Source organism: Heterocephalus glaber, unplaced genomic scaffold (assembly GCF_053883595.1).
Source record: "Heterocephalus glaber isolate CG9 unplaced genomic scaffold, H.glaber_assembly_v1.0 deba00000896, whole genome shotgun sequence".
Lineage (NCBI taxonomy): Eukaryota > Metazoa > Chordata > Mammalia > Rodentia > Bathyergidae > Heterocephalus > Heterocephalus glaber.
This window is the reverse complement of record NW_028258170.1, coordinates 182,343-199,006: the sequence shown is the minus strand read 5'-3', so window position 1 is coordinate 199,006 and position 16,664 is coordinate 182,343. Positions and strand designations below refer to the sequence as shown.

The following is a 16,664-nucleotide window of genomic DNA, read 5'->3' as shown; positions in this document are numbered from 1 at the left end:
CCAGCATATGTTTTTGGTCTCTTTGTCAAAGATCAGATGGATTTATGTTCATATTGCTGTTTCTGCATCATGTATTCTGTCCAGTAATCAACTTGTTTGTTTTTGTGCCAGTGCCATCCTGGTTTTTGCTGTAGCTTTGTAATATAATATTTTACTCTAAAAGTTAAAGAGGATTATTAATTTTTAAAACTAAAATATCATTTATGTATTTATGTACTTATTGTTTATTAGTACATGTTTGTGATATATAATGAATATATTCATTGTGGGGAATTGTTATCTATCTATCTCTCTGTCTCCTCAATTAGTGCATATACATATTATATCTTAATCCTCCTTCTCTCCTCCTTTCTGTCTCCACTCATCCCTAAAAGACAGATGATAGGAAACAGGGAGATAGATTTTCTAAGTAATGATATATACATATATACTTTTTGAGTGTTGATGGTGTATGTACTTATGAAATAAAGTGGCCAAATATATCTTAAATGTTCAGTGATATACATGCAAATCATGGTCCTTAATGTTTAATATATGAAATGTAGTTAATATTAAGACAGATCCATACTTCTTAACTTTAAATTCATAGAATTGCCCAAATTAATTAAAATCACCCCAAATTTAAGAAAGGTTTGTATTTGAAAAATGCTATAGGGAAGAATTGCATTCATAAGCATATTTGAGACTCGTAATAACACAAAGTGGTCCATAAACTTGAAGAGCAAGATTTGAAGTAACTTATTAAAAGATATAGACAAAATGTCTCTGATAAACATGTTTCATCTGCTTAGAATAATCCATAACTTCTCATAGGACATCATAAATTAATTCCGTTTTTTGGCAGATAACCCTTTTCACAGTCATCCTTTCTCCACATTCATGAAGCCATGCAGCTGAACAATAATGTGACTGAGTTCATTCTACTTGGGTTGACACAAGATCCTGTGAGGAAGAAAATAGTTTTTGTCATTATTTTGCTTTTCTGTCTGGGGACACTGATGGGTAACTTGCTGATTATCACCACCATCAAGACCAGTCAGGCACTTGGGAGTCCAATGTACTTCTTCCTTTTCTATTTATCCCTATCAGACACCTGCTTCTCCACTTCCATCACCCCTAGAATGATTGTAGACACCCTTGCAGAGCAGGCCACTATTACTTTCAGTGAGTGCATGATCCAAGTCTTTTCAGCCCATTTCTTTGGCTGCCTGGAGATCTTCATCCTGATCCTCATGGCTGTGGACTGCTATGTGGCCATCTGTAAGCCCCTGCACTACACTACCATCATGAACCGCAGGGTCTGTGCAGTGTTGGTGGCCGTGGCCTGGGTTTGATCCTGTGTGCACTCCTTAGCTCAGATTCTTCTGGCCTTGAGTCTGCCTTACTGTGGTCCCAATGTGATCGATCACTATTTCTGTGACCTGGAGCCCCTGTTGGAACTTGCCTGTGCAGACACCTATGTGGTCGACCTGCTCCTGGTGTCCAACAGTAGGGCCATTTGTTCAGTGAGTTTTGTCTTGCTGATGTTCAGCTATGCTGTCATTTTGCATTCTCTCAGAAACCACAGCACTGAAGGGAGGAGAAAAGCCCTCTCCACCTGCATCTCCCACATCACCGTGGTCATCTTGTGCTTTGTACCTTGCATATTTATTTACACATACCCTGCTGCCACCTTCCCCATGGATAAGATGATAGCTATGTTTTACATGATTGGAGCACCTTTGCTCAACCCTCTGATTTACACACTGAGGAATGCAGAAGTGAAAAACGCCATAAGCAAATTGTGGAGCAAGAAACTGATCTCAGATGTTATGTGATGAAAGGAGATTTCAAGTCCTTCTTCATAGTTTGAATTGACCTCATAAAAGTCAATATAGAATATCACCTTTTCATTACTGGTTGAATGTAATAATATCTTATGGTTAGAGACTTGTTCCATCATGCCTTGTCATCATCTTTTTCTTCCTGACTCATGTAAAGTGCTAGATTCAAGTATGTAGAGAAGCTTCCTGTTGTAAGGGACAGTATATATACTTTGGATAATTTTTCTTTTAACTCTGGGTTATACTCTGAAAACTGATCTTATGTTTACCTAGATCCTTCTAGAGCAGCGAAGGCATACAGAGAGAAAACTTCACTGTTCTGAAAGTTGCCTTGATCACATTTAATGTGTCTATGGTCATGTGATTCTTTTGGTAAAATTTATTTTTACTCCTAATTTGACACTCTATAAATTGGGGGAATTATTAGTTTCTCCCTTATCACAACTAATTTCTCTTGTTTTTAATAGAAGGCTAATTAAAGAACATATATAATAGAACATATACCTCAAATTAAGGTAGAGATTATTATGTGCCCTAGAGAGAGTGGGTACACTCACTAGATCACAGAGAATCTGAAAATACTAACAGACTAATCAAAGAATGTGACAACTACAGGAACGTTTTTTGAGTGCAGTGACCTCTACTTTCCTTAACAAATCAGCTCTGACATGCAAAATCAAGGTCCTACATTTGGCCAAATTCACTTTCTTATATCTTCCAAAGCTCATTGTTCATCTATTAATACTTAATTTTCAACCCAGTAGTCCCTACATAATCCTAGACATTCCCATTTCACTCGTGATCCCAAGAAACTAGACACTGCATTGCTATGTAATATTTTTGGTGCAGAAGTTCTGGTTAATATTTGTCTTCATTCTACTTATTACTAAAAATGAAGAGTATTTAGCTATTTTCTTTTTTTAATATATATTTATTGGTACATTTTAGGTATAAAATACATTTACATTTATCATTGGGTGTTTGTACCAGAACATGATGCATCTTAGTTTTTATTTTTTCTCCCATTACCTGTGCACCCTTCACCCCCTCCACCCTTCCCTATCTACACAGAGTTTGATTCCATTTTTTTCTCATAATTTGTTTCTTTCTCTTCTTCCAGTTCCCCTTTCCCTTCCACCATCCCTGAACCCTTGGACCTTTTCTTATTTCAAATTATCAATTATTCATTTTAATCATTTTCATCCCTATTTACACTTTTAATTTCTCACACTAGAGAAACTATTCGGTATTTACACGTGTGTCCTATTTATTTCACTTAAGAGTATGGCTTCAATATGCATCCATTTAGCTATAAATGTCTCTAGTTTCTCATTCTTTATGGCTGAGTAGTACTCCATTTTATAAAAAAAAACCACATCTTCTTTATCCAGTTTCCAGTCGATGGGCATTTGGGCTGTTTCCAAGCTTTAGCTATTACAAATTGTGCCGCTATAAACATAGGTGCAAATATATCGCTGTGGTATGATTCTTTTAATTCTTTGGGGAAGATTCCCAGTAGGGGAATAGCTGGGTCAAATGGGACCTGTAGTCCTAGTTCTTTGAGGTATGTCCATACTGATTTCCGCAGTGGTTGCACCAATCTACATTCCCACCAACAATGAAGAAGGGTTCCTTTCTCTCCACACCCCTGCCAGCATTTGTTATTGGTTGATTTCTTGATGGCAGCCATTCTTTTTGGGGTGAGGTGGAATCTCAGTGTTGTTGTCATCTGCATCTCTCAAATGACCAGTGATGTTGAACATTTTTTCATGTATTTACTTGCTGTTTTTACTTCTTTGTCTGAGAAATGTCTGTTCATTTCAGATGCCTATTTTGAATTGGGTCTTTGAATTTGGGAGGTCTGATTTTTTTTCAATTCTTTATATATTCTTGATAATAGACCTTTGTCTGAGCTACAGCTGCTAAATATTTCTTCCCACATCGTAGGTTGTCTCTTAGCTCTGTTGGTAGTTTCTCTTGCAGTGCAGAAGCTTTTTAATGAGATGAAATCCCAGTTGTTGATTCTTTCTGCTAGCTCCCATGCTACTGAAGATTTGTTCATAAAGTCTTTTCTATGCCAATGTCTTTAAGGGTTCTACCTAACTTATCTTCCAGCAAGTTTAGTGTTTCTGACTTAATATTTAGATCTTTAATCCACTTTGATCTTAGTTTAGTGCACAGTGATAGGTATGGGTCTAGTTTTAATTTCTGACAGGTTGAAATCCAGTTTTTCCAACACCATTTATTAAATAGGCTATCTTTCCTCCAATGAGGGTGGTTGGCTCCTTTGTCAAAGATGAGGTGGCTGAGTATGTCTGGAGTTGTTTCTGCATCTTCTAATCTATTCCACTGATCTTCAGGTCTGTTTCTTTCCCAGTACCACATTGTTTTTATTACAGTAGCTTTGTAGTATAGTTTCAAGTTGGGGATTGTGTTGCTCCCAGCCATGTCTCTGTTGCCTAGAATTGCTTTTGCTCTTCTAGGTTTCTTCTGTTTCCAAATGAATTTTTGGATTGTTTTCTCTATTTCTGTGAAGTATATTGTTGCAATTTCAATTGGCATTGCATTGAATCTATATAGTAGTTTTGGAAGTATGGCCATTTTCACTATATTGGTTCTTCCTACCCAGGAACAAGGGATATCTTTCCATTTTCTTATATCTTCTTCAATCTCCTTCAGAATGCTGCAGTTTTCAGTGTAGAGGTCTTTTGCTTCCTTTGTTGGGTTGATTCCTAGATATTTCATTTTTTTAGATGCTATTGTAAAAGGAATTATTTCCTGAATTTCTCTCTCAATGGGTCTGCTATTTGCATATAAAAAGGCTATTGTATTTTGAGTATTAACCTTGTATCCAGCTACTCTACTGAATCTGTCAATTAGGTCTAGGAGACTTTTGACTGAGTTTTTTGGGTCTTCTATGTAAAGTATCATATCATCAGCAAATAATGACAGTTTAACTTCTTCCTTTCCTATCTTTATTCCTTTTATTTCTTTCTCTTCTCTAATTGCTATGCCTAATGTTTCCAGAAAAAATATTGAACAGGAGTAGTGATAGTGGGCATCCTTGTCTTGTTCCTGATTTTAGTGTGAAAGTTTAAATTTTTGACCATTTAGTATGATGTTGGCTGTTGGTTTTTCATAGATAGCCTTAATCAGGTTGAGATAAAGACCTCCTATTCCAATTTTCTGTAGCATTTTTATCATGAATGTGTACTGGATTTTGTACAATGCTTTTTCTGCATCTATTGAGATGATCATGTGGTTTTTGTCCTTGACTCTGTTAATATTATATTTATTGATTTACAGATGTTGAACCATCCTTGCATCCCTGGGATAAATCCGACTTGGTCAGGGTGTATGATCTTCTTGATGACACTCTGTATTCTGTTTGCCAGTATCTTGTTGAGGATTTTTGCATCTATGTTCATTAGGGAGATTGGTCTGTAGTTCTCTTTTTGGGTTGGTGTAGGGGACAGGGAAAGGGGATGTTACTAGAACCTCTGCAGTTAATTCCTAGTCTCCTGCGAGCCACGGCAGTACACGGCGAATTACAGGAAAGGTAGAAAAATGAGACTGAGAAGAAGCTGAGCTTTGGGTCTGATCAGGGCTGCTCTGGGCGGCAAAGACAAACCCCCCAGCTTACCGCACCTTTTATTCAGTACTCAGTACATCAGGAGAAACAAATGTAACAAATGACTTGCAGAGAGTTCAGTACATCCTGCATAAATAAGATGTAACAATCCAAGATCAAGGAGGAACTGAGTAGATGTTTGTTCCTCCCAGGACGTTCTCAGCTCCCAGGATGTTTCTTGTCCTAGAGAATCACAGACAGAATCACCAGATCACTGAGGTCTCAATTGTGACTGGAGGCCAAAATGCAGTTATGTCTCAGAATTCCATAGCTGGGCTGTAGGCAGAAGAACTAAGCTAACCAAATGATTTTTCCCTAAAATTATGTAGCATTGCTCCTGACAGGTTGGGTCTTTTCCTGGTTTTGGAATCAAAGTAACACTTGCTTCCAGGAATGAATTTGGAAGCCTTGCTTCCCTTTCAATTTCCTTGATGAGTTTAAATAGTAGTGGTGATAGTTCTTCTTTAAATGACTTGTAGAATTCAGCAGTGAAGCCATCTGGACCTGGACATTTTTTTGTTGGTAAGTTTTTTGTTACATTTTCAATTTCACTCATTGTAATTGGGGTGTTTAAAATTTCTATATCTTCTTCATTTAATTTTGGCAATTCATATGTATCTAGGAATCTGTCCATTTCTTCTGTGTTTTCCATTTTATTAGAGTATAGCCTCTTGAAGTAGGTATTGATTCTCTGGATTTCTGCTGGATTTTTATGGCTTCACCTTTTTCATTCTTAATTGCATGTATTCAAGCCTTTTCTTTCCTTTTTTTGATAAGTTTGGCTAAAGGTTTATCGATTTTATTTATTCTTTCAAAAAACCAACTCTTTGATTCATTGATTTTTTGTATCATTCTGTTAGTCTCCATTGCATTGATTTCTGCTCGGATCTTTATCATTTCCTTTCTTGTATGAGCTTTGGGTTTGTTATGCTCTTCTTTTTCTAGGAGCTTGAGGTTCTGCATTAAGTTATTTAACTGAGTTTGCTCTGTTGTTCTCATAAGGGCATTCACTGCTATGAATTTCCCACATAGAACTGCTTTCATTGTGTCCCACAGATTCCTGTATGTTGTACTGGCATTTTCATTTATTTGTAGAAACTGTCTAATTTATTCTTTAATTTCCTCTGTGACCCATTGGTTGTTCAGGAGGGTGTTGTTCAATTTCCATGTGTTTGTGGGTGTTTTGCGGTTTCTTATGTTATTGATCTCCAATTGTATTGCACTATGGTCTGATAATATACAGGGGATAACTTTGATTCTTTTACATTTACTTAGATATTTCCTATGAGCTAGCATGTGATCTGTTTTGGAGAATGACCCATGTGCAGCTGAAAAGAATGTGTATTCTGATTTTGTGGGGTTGAACACTCTGTAAACACCTATTAAGTCCATTTGTTCAATAGGTTTGTTTAGTTCTAGAATTTCATTGTTAATTTTTTTCCTAGTTGATCTGTCTATTTGTGATAAAGGGGTATTGAGGTCCCCCACTGCAATCTTATTAATGCTTATTTGGTTTTTCATGTCCATTACTCTTTGTTTTGTATAGTTGGGGGCATTTGTATTTGGTGCATATATATTTAGGATTGTCATCTCTTCCTCTTGGATTGTTCCTTTCACAAGGATGTAGTGACCATCTTTGTCTCTTTTAATTAATTTTGGTTTGAAATCTACTTTGTCTGCAAATAAGATTGCTACACCTGCTTTTTTCTGGGTTCCTGTTGCATGGAGAACTCTTTTCCATCCTTTTACTTTCAGTCTGTGGATTTCCTTTTGAGTTAGGTGTGTTTCTTGTATACAGCATATTGCTGGGTTTTGCTTCTTAATCCATTCTCCCAGTCTATTTCTTTTGAGTGGTGAATTGAGGCCATTAACACTGATAGTTATAATTGACAGATATTGATTCATCCTTGTCATGATGTTTTACTGTTGTTGGCTCTTTTCTTATTTTCCTCCCCCCTTTCACTATAGTGTCTTACCTTGCATGGTGCCTTGTCTCTGCTGGGCCTCATGGAGTTGTGACCTTCATTGTCTTTTTCTAGAATATTGCTTAAAAATTGTTTGGAGTGCTGGTTTGGTGTTCATGAAATTTCTCAGGTGTTCTTTACCATGGAAGTGTCTAATTTCCCCATTGATTTTGAAAGATAATTTTGCCAGATACAACAGTCTAGGTTGGAAGTTTTTTGCTTTTAGGGCTTGAAATACTTCACTCCAGGCTCTCCTTGATTTGAGGGTTTGTGTTGAGAAATCTGCTGTGATTCTGATGGGCTTTTCTTTGTAGGTGATTTGTTTCTTTTCTCTAACTGCCTGTGGAATTTTGTTCTTCTGTTGGGTTTCTGGGATCTTGACTATTATATGTCTAGGTATAGATTTTTTTTGGTCATGGCTGGTTGGAGTTCTATACGCCTCACTTATCTGTATGTCCAACTCTCTACCTCTGTCTAGGAAGTTATTTACTATTATTTCTGTGAACAGTTTTTCTATGTCTGTTGTGCTTTCTCCTGTTTTTTCATGGACTCCTATGAGTCCTATGTTATTCTTTTTTGCATCATCTAGCAGCTGTTGGATTGATTTCTCATGGTCCCTTACTATCTTTAAGAAAGCTCTGTTTTCATGGTCCTTAACCACAAACCTGTCTTCTATATCTGATGTTCTGTCTTCAGATTCTCTTAGTCTGCTCTGCATGCTTTCAATGGAGTTTTTAATCTCCTGAATATCTGTTTGAATCTGTTTCATGGATTCCATTTCTTTCTTATGTTGAGCGATCATGTTTTCCATTTCTTTCTTATGCTGGGCATTCATGGCTTCCAGCATCTTTGTGATCTCATCTATTTTCTTATCTGTTTCTGCTCTAGAGCTTCTAATCATGTCTTTCACTCTGCTCACCATGTCCATATTTATCTGGGAGATTATTTCTGTTTTGAAATTTTCTAGAGCTTCATGCATCTTCTTTGTTACTTCTTGTGCTATCAGTTCAGGGTGTCCAAGTGGTTGCTTATCAGAATTTTCCACCTCATTTCCCCCAGAATTTCCTTTTCATGGCATGGAAACCTGCATTTGTGCCTTGCTTAAGTGTCTTCTCATTTTTGTTTTGGTACTGTCCTTGATTTAATTCCTGGGTTGATATTTCAAGATTGCTTAATGTAGGTATCTTTGTTGCTTGTGTTTAAAAACCCTTGTGGAATGATTGCTTTTCAGAGGTGTCTTCTAGATATGTCTTATGTTTGGGTTTTGAGACTCTAATGACTCTGAAGCTATTATATTTTTCTTATACCAGGAAGGAAAACTAATTAGATCAATCACAACAAGTTAGCCCAAATGATATAGTCAGCAATACCATAGCATCAAGCACAGCTTAGAAAATGATACTTTGTGGTAGTTATTAATCTATCACTTTTAACTGTGTGAGTTAAATTAAAACTAAGGGCCAACCCAAAGTAAGTTTATAATGAATAAACTCTTCAATATAGCATCTTTCCCCTTCAGGGTGGGGAGCTAAATGGAGTTGGGGAGGAAGGGAGAGGTAGAAAGAACAGGTAAGATTAGTAGTGAGGCCAGAAGACACAGAAAGATCACACAAACTCTAAGAGGTTGTTAAAGGCAAGAGAAAATGGCAGAATGAAAGAACAAAGATGTGAATAGAACCACTTAACAGCAACAGGGAGGATAGATTCCAAATTTACTTTCCTTTAAACCTAATGATAATCAAGAGAAGGAAAACAAGAAGAAAAGAACAGTAAGGGAGAAATCTAAATTCAGTGCAGAAAGGAAAAAATGGGGAGATGAGGGGCAATGTGGGACAGTGAGAGAATGAGAGAGAGAGAGAGAAAGAAAAGATAAAAGAAAGAAAAGTAAGGGCCAGGGATGTAGTTCAGTGGCTCTGACGCCTGCCTCTCAAGGGCAAGGACCCAAGTTCGATCCCTGGTACCAAAAAAAAAAGAAAAAGAAAAAAGAAAAGTAAAACTTTGAAGAGTAGAAAAAAAGTAAAAATTAAGAATTAAAAACAGGAAAAAATAAATTTTTTTTACTTTTTTGCAAATAACAATAGAAATTATGGGCCTCCTTCAGGGTATGTCTCTGTTGTCACAGTAGGCAGTGTAGGAATCTCTGTGCATACACAAGTCAGTGAGTCTCAGCAAGCCAGCAGCAGACCAAGTACAGTGGTCTGATGTGCCTTTATTGTAGAGATTCTCTTTACTATTCTGCTGAGCTTCAGTTTTCTTCCAGAAGCCCGAGAAGCCCTCTTTCTGTTACTAACTTCTGCTCTATGCTCTATCTTGTAACGCTCAGGACAAGGGTCTTTATAATCTCCTGTGCCTCTGTAGTGTGGGAGCAGGTAGCAAAAAAGCCAGAAGGAGGCGGTGCACGGGGGGGGGGGGGGACGGGACTGAGCGTTGGAGGACCCCGCGGGGCTAAGCGGACCTCACCGTGCCATGGGCGTGGCCCGGGACGGCCGCAGGAACCCCAAGCTGCTTGCCTTGTCTCACCGGGGCTGGTCGCTGGTCGCCGGAGCTTTGAGAGAGTCGGGTGGGGGTAGTTATTTTATTTCTTGCATTTCATAAAAGCTATAACAGGTATTTTAGAGATAATGAATCAGGCACTATAGTTCAGTCAGTCACAATTAGCGTGGTTATTAAAAATAGAGAACTTTTTTCCTTAAAATATATCTAACCAAAAATGAAGAGCCCTTGTAAATTCAAGGAAAAATTAGAATCATTAGTAACTCAAGATTCTGGAAAGTTAGATTTCTATCCTCCGTAATATTCTCTGACCTTGGATGCAATTCATCATTTTCTTATTAATTTTTATTTTCTTTTTATTATTTGTTTATCTCTGCTTGTTCAAAATATATCCTCTCACATGGCTTCTGGCTCTAAGATTCTCTCTTGTGTCCCTTAAGCTTCTACCCCCTTCAACCACACTGTCAGATTCTGTTGTCAGAATTCCAGAGAAGAAATCTGAATATATCTGTTCTTGTACTGAGCATAATAAGTGTAAGTAACCTGCAATCTATGAAACAACCAGCCTAGGTTAGGTGCCATCCCTGGTACAATCTACTGTGATTAGGTAGGAAGACAGAAAAGGCTAATAGGAGTCCAAATTTTGGAGAAATTGAATAGGACCCCATGATGTTTATTTATCATGGTCTTTTAACAGGTAAGCATCTTGAAGAAAATAATGAAAATGTTGTATTAGCTAATCAAAAATAGGCCTAGAAATTTTAATCATTGGCAAAAATAGGAAATATTTATTTGCTAAATTTCTTGCTTTTCAGATTCTACAACTATTTTATACTAAGTTGAAACATCTCAGAAAATGAAGAGTTTAAATTTAAAATTTTAAAATAATATCTCTTGGGCTTGAGAAAATTACTTTAAATTTTCTACTCTACCATAAACTTATTTATTTTGCCCCCAAATGAATGCTGCTGTACTTGGAACAATATTTTTTATAGCTTTCCTTGATTAATCTTAAGGATTACATGTATTTATTCTAGGTTAAATTAGTATTTCAATTAGAAAGCAGAGTTTTCATTGTTGTTGTTGCTGTTGTTGTTGTTTTGATGAGCAGAAGATGTCTGTGTACAGAATTTTATTTCCTTCCTTAATGGTGGTGGAGTGCTCCCATTTGCTCTGTTTATGGCCATTACCAAGCAGTTCTGCTCAGTTTGGCTTGGAAGTGACCATGCTCCCAGGAGGGTGATTCCCACCATCTTGCTAAGGAAGCTTAAATGTTATCAGGGCTATTAAATGTGGGTACTTCTAGTGTCATAGTCTGATGAAGGAAAGCTGGGATCATCAAAAAGGGACCATTTGTCTCAGTTTTTCTATTTATTTCCCATCCCTATTTCCCTCACCCTTTCCCCTTGTTACCTCTGATCGCTTCCTATTTGCAAGAGATTCATCCCCTTGTCTCCCTCCATCTGTCCTTTATTATTCTCTTTGTTTGCACTTTGCTTCACTCAAATGAGAGATACTATAGAGTATTTAAGTTTGTGTGTCTGGTTTATTTCATTTAACATTCTATTTTCTAAGTGCATCCAGTTCCCTACAAATGTCTCAAATTTATCCTTCTTTATCTTTCAGTAGTATTCCATTATATATGGATACCACATTTTCTTTATCCAGTCATTTTTGGTGGGTATAGAGGCTGCTCCCAAGATTTAGTTATTACAAATTGTGTTGCTATAAACATTGGTCTGCCTATATCACTGTGGTTTGGTGTCTTAAGCTCTTTAGAAGACCCAGTCTTATTTATGCTCAGGGAGAAAAATTTACTTCCCCAAAGATGCATCAGGGAATCATACTCAGGACTTAGGCTAGTTTCTGTAATGTTTTCTCTTAAAAAAAAAAAATCTTAAATTTTCCAGTGATAGAACAGAGTGAGCAGGATATACATTGAAATGAATCAGATCTTGCTATGTACATAACTTTCCCTGATATACGCCCTTTGCAAATCTTCAAGTCTTTTTCTCATTTACTTTCTGTTCTGACAAGGTCTAGTCAGTATTTTAATTCACTGTTAAATACAAGTGACATGAACCTTGGCACCATCTGATTGTGTCTTTTAACAAAAAGGGCTGATTTAAGGCCTGATGTTGGTTGGCATACTCTATTTTACCAGAACACTGTATTTGACACACTTGACTTATTTTTGTGTGTGCCCAGATAGGCAAATCAAATCTCTTTTCTTCAAACAACCTTCAGTTATTTTAAAGAAAACTGGAAAAGAAGTTCTGTTACATTTAACCAAGGCTTCTTTGCAGTTCTGTGGTCATTTCATGTTTCTGTTCCTGCCTAAGAAGTCACCACAAAAGTATCAGCCTGGAACATCTGGGTTTCCATGGATATATTTACTTCATGCTTGAGATCGTGGTCTGAATGCAGCCCTGGGACAGCGTCCTGCAGTGGCTTGGACCTGCTGCAGATTTCCCCCAGGGACTGAGAGGTGCTTACTACCTTCATCCTGAGGCAGCAGCGTCTGTGCAGGAGTTCCCTGGTCTCCTTCAGGGCTTTGGGCTTTGTCTGTTATTAAAAAGATCAGCCTGGGGGCATTATATCAGCTCAAAGGAAATGTGGATCTCCTGTGAGTAAAAAGCAGCTTGTGAATTGTGGAAAACCCACCCAGCAGAGGTTGGATGGCCACTGGAAAGTTGTCCACAGCTGGCTGGTATTTATGGGGCAAAAGAGAAAGTAGGATGAAGAAGGCCAGCGAATGGCGGACCCAAGAAACTACATTCCTGTCTCCAAAGGAAGGCTTTGTTCTGTGTTTACCCAGAGGGTGAGAGGGGCCAGATTCAGTTTCTCTTTCCTCTAAAAGAAGCCTTTGGAAGAAATGACCCACTGTCAGTTACTTAGGGCTCCAGCTTCAGTTTGGTTTTGCTTAGTCAAGAATTATTCAGGCTCATTTATTTTCATTGTTTTACTAATGAGATCCCTGTATTTTCATTTTCAGCTTTATTTTTCATTGCTCGATTCCATTATCCACTGAATGAGCATGAAACACACACACACAGGGTCTGAGAACTAGATTGCAGTGTGTTATTAGTCGGGCTGACACACATTCGTGGAGCAAGAGAAGCAATGCTCAGGAGTACACAGATGCCTGGCCTCTCCTCCTGCTCTGGGCCTGGCAGGCCAGTTGTGGCCTGGTCTCCCTGTCCTCCCCTCTCCTCCCTGTCTGTGCTTCTGTCTGCTCCTGGGAGGGAGCCACAGTGCTCTGGGTCTGCCCAGGTTTCGGAGCCTTGCGGGGGACAGAGACAGAGAGAGGGCCCTGCAGAGGGGTGGCTCTGGGGTGCTGCAGGGACCCCACAGGGTCACACCCCCAGGCAGCCAGCAGTGGCCTAGGTGCTAAGGGGACCCCAGGGGAGGCCTATGGAGCCCGGATGGTGGGGAGGGCAGGGTCAAGTTGTGGACCCTGTGTGGACGCCGCAGAGCCACAGGCCCAGACTTCTCCTGGTGAGGCCAGGCAGGAGCAAGGAGCAGGCAGGGTCAGCTGAGGCTGAGACTTTGGGCAGCAAGGGGCTTCCATGAGGCATGTGAGAAGGGCCTGTGGATTCTAGGAAAACTCCTCTGTCATGGCTGCATGTGGCCCATGCTCCAGGGCCTCTGCAGGGCGAGAAACAAAACTGTCCATGCCCGAGGTCCTGCAGCCCAGGCTGGGCCCAGCCAGCTGCAGACCTCTAAATGACTCAGGTCAGAGTGGGCAGGGGCACAGGGTCAGATCCCGACAGCAGGACACTTGGCTGTGTCTTCCAGGCTAACTTACAGGCTAAAACCATTGCCCAGTGGAAGAGCTCCTCTCCTGCTTTGTGAGCAAAACACACACAGGAAGTCCTCACAGTGCCTGTCTGTGGCAAAGGGGACTCTGACAGCCAGGGCTGAGAAAACCCGACCTGGATCCACAGAACCAGAACGTGACTTCTGGGTGCCCAGCTGCTCCTGACACCAGGTGTAAATTCCCTTCAGTAAGAGGAAGCCCTAGAGGCCATCAGCTGCCTCCAGAATGAGTTCTGCCCTGTATACCCATGAGGGCTGTGGCATCTTCGGCAGCCACCTGCGGTGTTCTGATCCCTTTGTTGGGTGACCCAGTGTGTCCTGCAGTTTCCAGCCACACTTTTGTGTCCATGGCAATTTCAAAAAATTTAATGAGTGCATGTTTGCAGTGTGTAATGTCTCCATTCACCCTAGGGGACAGACATCTTAATTCTTTTTATCCCACATCCCCTTCCTTCTTCCTCTTTGGTGCCAGTCGCATTTGTGAAAATCTTTCTCCCTGTGTCTGGGTCTGACTTACACTGTGCCATTTTATATTGCAGGGAACAACCCTGCCCTGTCCTGAGATCCTCCGTAAGGGTCTGCTCTCCTTTCCTCCCCCTTCCCAGAGGAAACCATCCCAGCCCTTGTCCCTCTGCTCCCCAGCTCTCCATGATGGGGAGGAGCACTCTGCCTGGCTGCACTTGGGGGTGGCTGCAGGGTGGACCAGACCAATGATCCCGAGACCCTGGTCAGAAAGGAGCAGCCCAGGCCCCTCCTAGCAGCCCTCTACTCCTGCACCCTTGCCTGGCCTTGGCCACATCCCTGCTCACACTGTTGGCATCACCACTGCCTGGACGCCCTCACTGCGACAGGGCTTCAACCTTCAGAGACACTCAGCTGTGCGCCACCCACTGCGCCCTGGAGGAAACACAAGGGGATCCATGTGCACCCAAAAGCCCAAGGACCTGCCCCACCCACGTCAGCCTCTGCGTGGGGAGCTCTTAGGGTAAGAGAACAACCCACCTGGTCCTGGGCAGGTGCCCCAGCTGAGACTCCACTGCAGTGGTGGCCGCATCTCTGATGCTGTGAAGAGGTCACTCAGTTACACAGAGGCAGTGCTGACAGCCAGCTGCCCCCTCTCTTCGCCCTGGGGTGGGGGTGCTGCCCAGGGGTCCTCTGCAGCAGAAAAGCCCAGGCCTGCTGTGCAGTGGGTGGAGAGCAATTCCCTGGAAAGGCAGCTGTGGGCTGAGACAGAGGCCGAGCCCTGGGGAGCCTGACACTCCTGTGGAGGAGCCTTACTCTGCTCCCCAGCAGCTGGGCCAGGAAGGGTTCTGAATGCGGAAGGAGCTGAGTGACTGCTTCAGCTCCTGAGGGGGAACTTTCCCAGGAATTGTGGAAGAGTAATCATTCCCTGTTAGCTCCTAATCAAATGGGGTGAGAGTGAAGGGTTGCCTGCCTGAGGACCAGCTCCATGCCAATTTTATTCTTTCATGTGACAAACACATACAAGAAGTGTGAAATGTCTCCCAAGATAGTTCTATTCCTGGACTGAAACATCAGTGCCCTTGAGGAGCTGAATCATACTGAGAGGCTGGGAGGAAGGAGGAGGAAGGAAGGGGAGCCCCTGGGGGTGGGTCTAGGAGCTATGTGAGGGACAACAGGGATCACCGCAGGGGACAAGGATGCTGCAGAGGATGGTGGGAGACCAGGGTTTAACCCTGCAAGGCCCAGGGTTTGCGACCAGGTGAGGAGCATGGCTGCTCCTTCCGGAGTGCGGTGTGCACAGGGAAGCTCTGAGCATGGAGTGACGGGGTCTGGCTGTACATAGAGGGTCCCAGGCAGCTGAGCTGGGGCACAGGAGGAGGCAGGGTGGGCAGGTGAGCAGGGGCAGCTGAGCCAGGGATGGGGATTAGGGGGTGGTGATTGAGCCAGCTTGGCTCTGAGGGGAGGCCTTTAGAAAATGAGAGACTTCCTGAGGAGGATGCTGTGAGGGAGGGAGAGGGAAAGGCTCCTCCCAGGGTCCAGCACTGAGAGAGATGCAGCTTCCTGTTAAGGAGAGCTGAGTAGGGCAGGCTGGGGGCTCTAGGTCTACAGAGGGGCTATATGTTCCAGTGTTCCCTGACAGGGATCTGTGGCTTTGCCTCCCTGGAGTATGATGGAAGGTTTAGCTGGGGCTGGACATAAGGGGTCATTGTCTCTGGGAAGGCTTTCTAACCCTGGACAGGAAGGGTTCCTATGGTCAGTAAGCAGAGAGAAAGGAGAGGGGGATGGAGGCTGAGAGCCTAGAAAAAGGGGAGAGCCAGGAGAAGCGGGGGAGAGAGATGGGGGAGAGAGATGGAGAGAGAGAGAGAGGCCCCAGGCAGGTAGAGGGGAAGAAGCCAGGCCAGGTGGGGACAGGGTGGGTGGGGACTGGGCAAAGCAGGGTTTGGAGGAGGAGGCTCAGTGTGAGCAGAGCCAGCTGCAGAGAAAGCCTGAGAGGAGAAGCCGGGTGGTATGTGTGGAGGGTTCTGTTGGGATTCTTCACAGAATAGAGACTAAAAAGCTGTTGGTAACTGACAAGAGAAGGTTGCTTTTTGTGATGGAGCAAACAGCAGCATGTCTCTGTGCTGACCGGAAATGTCAGGAAAGGGAGAATTGCGATGTGGGCGAGGCGTGAAGGACAGAGCTGGAGCAGGTGCATGTCAGGCCCGGCTTGCTCAGGAGCACAGAGGCTGGGCTCAGCCAGACTGGGCAGTGGGTCCAGAGTCCCCCCATGGTGTGTAGCCCTGATTGATCACCACATGGCTGCCTAGTCCTTGCTGCGTGGCCAAGTTCCAGTGATTTGCACCATTAGTGGAGAACAGACAGATGTCAAATCCTTTGTACTCAGCACACCACATATCAAATCCCGGTTACATACTGATACGTCAGTGTTGTGGACATTAGTGTAAATAAAATATACAAACTGGTTTCACC

At 41.9% G+C, this 16,664-nt stretch overlaps 1 pseudogene; it reads left to right on the top strand.

Annotated features, from left to right (window-relative positions):
* The first annotated feature begins 445 nt into the window (after nucleotides 1-445).
* Nucleotides 446-1,817, top strand: LOC101722583 (olfactory receptor 4C16-like; annotated as a pseudogene).
* The last annotated feature ends 14,847 nt before the right edge of the window (nucleotides 1,818-16,664 follow it).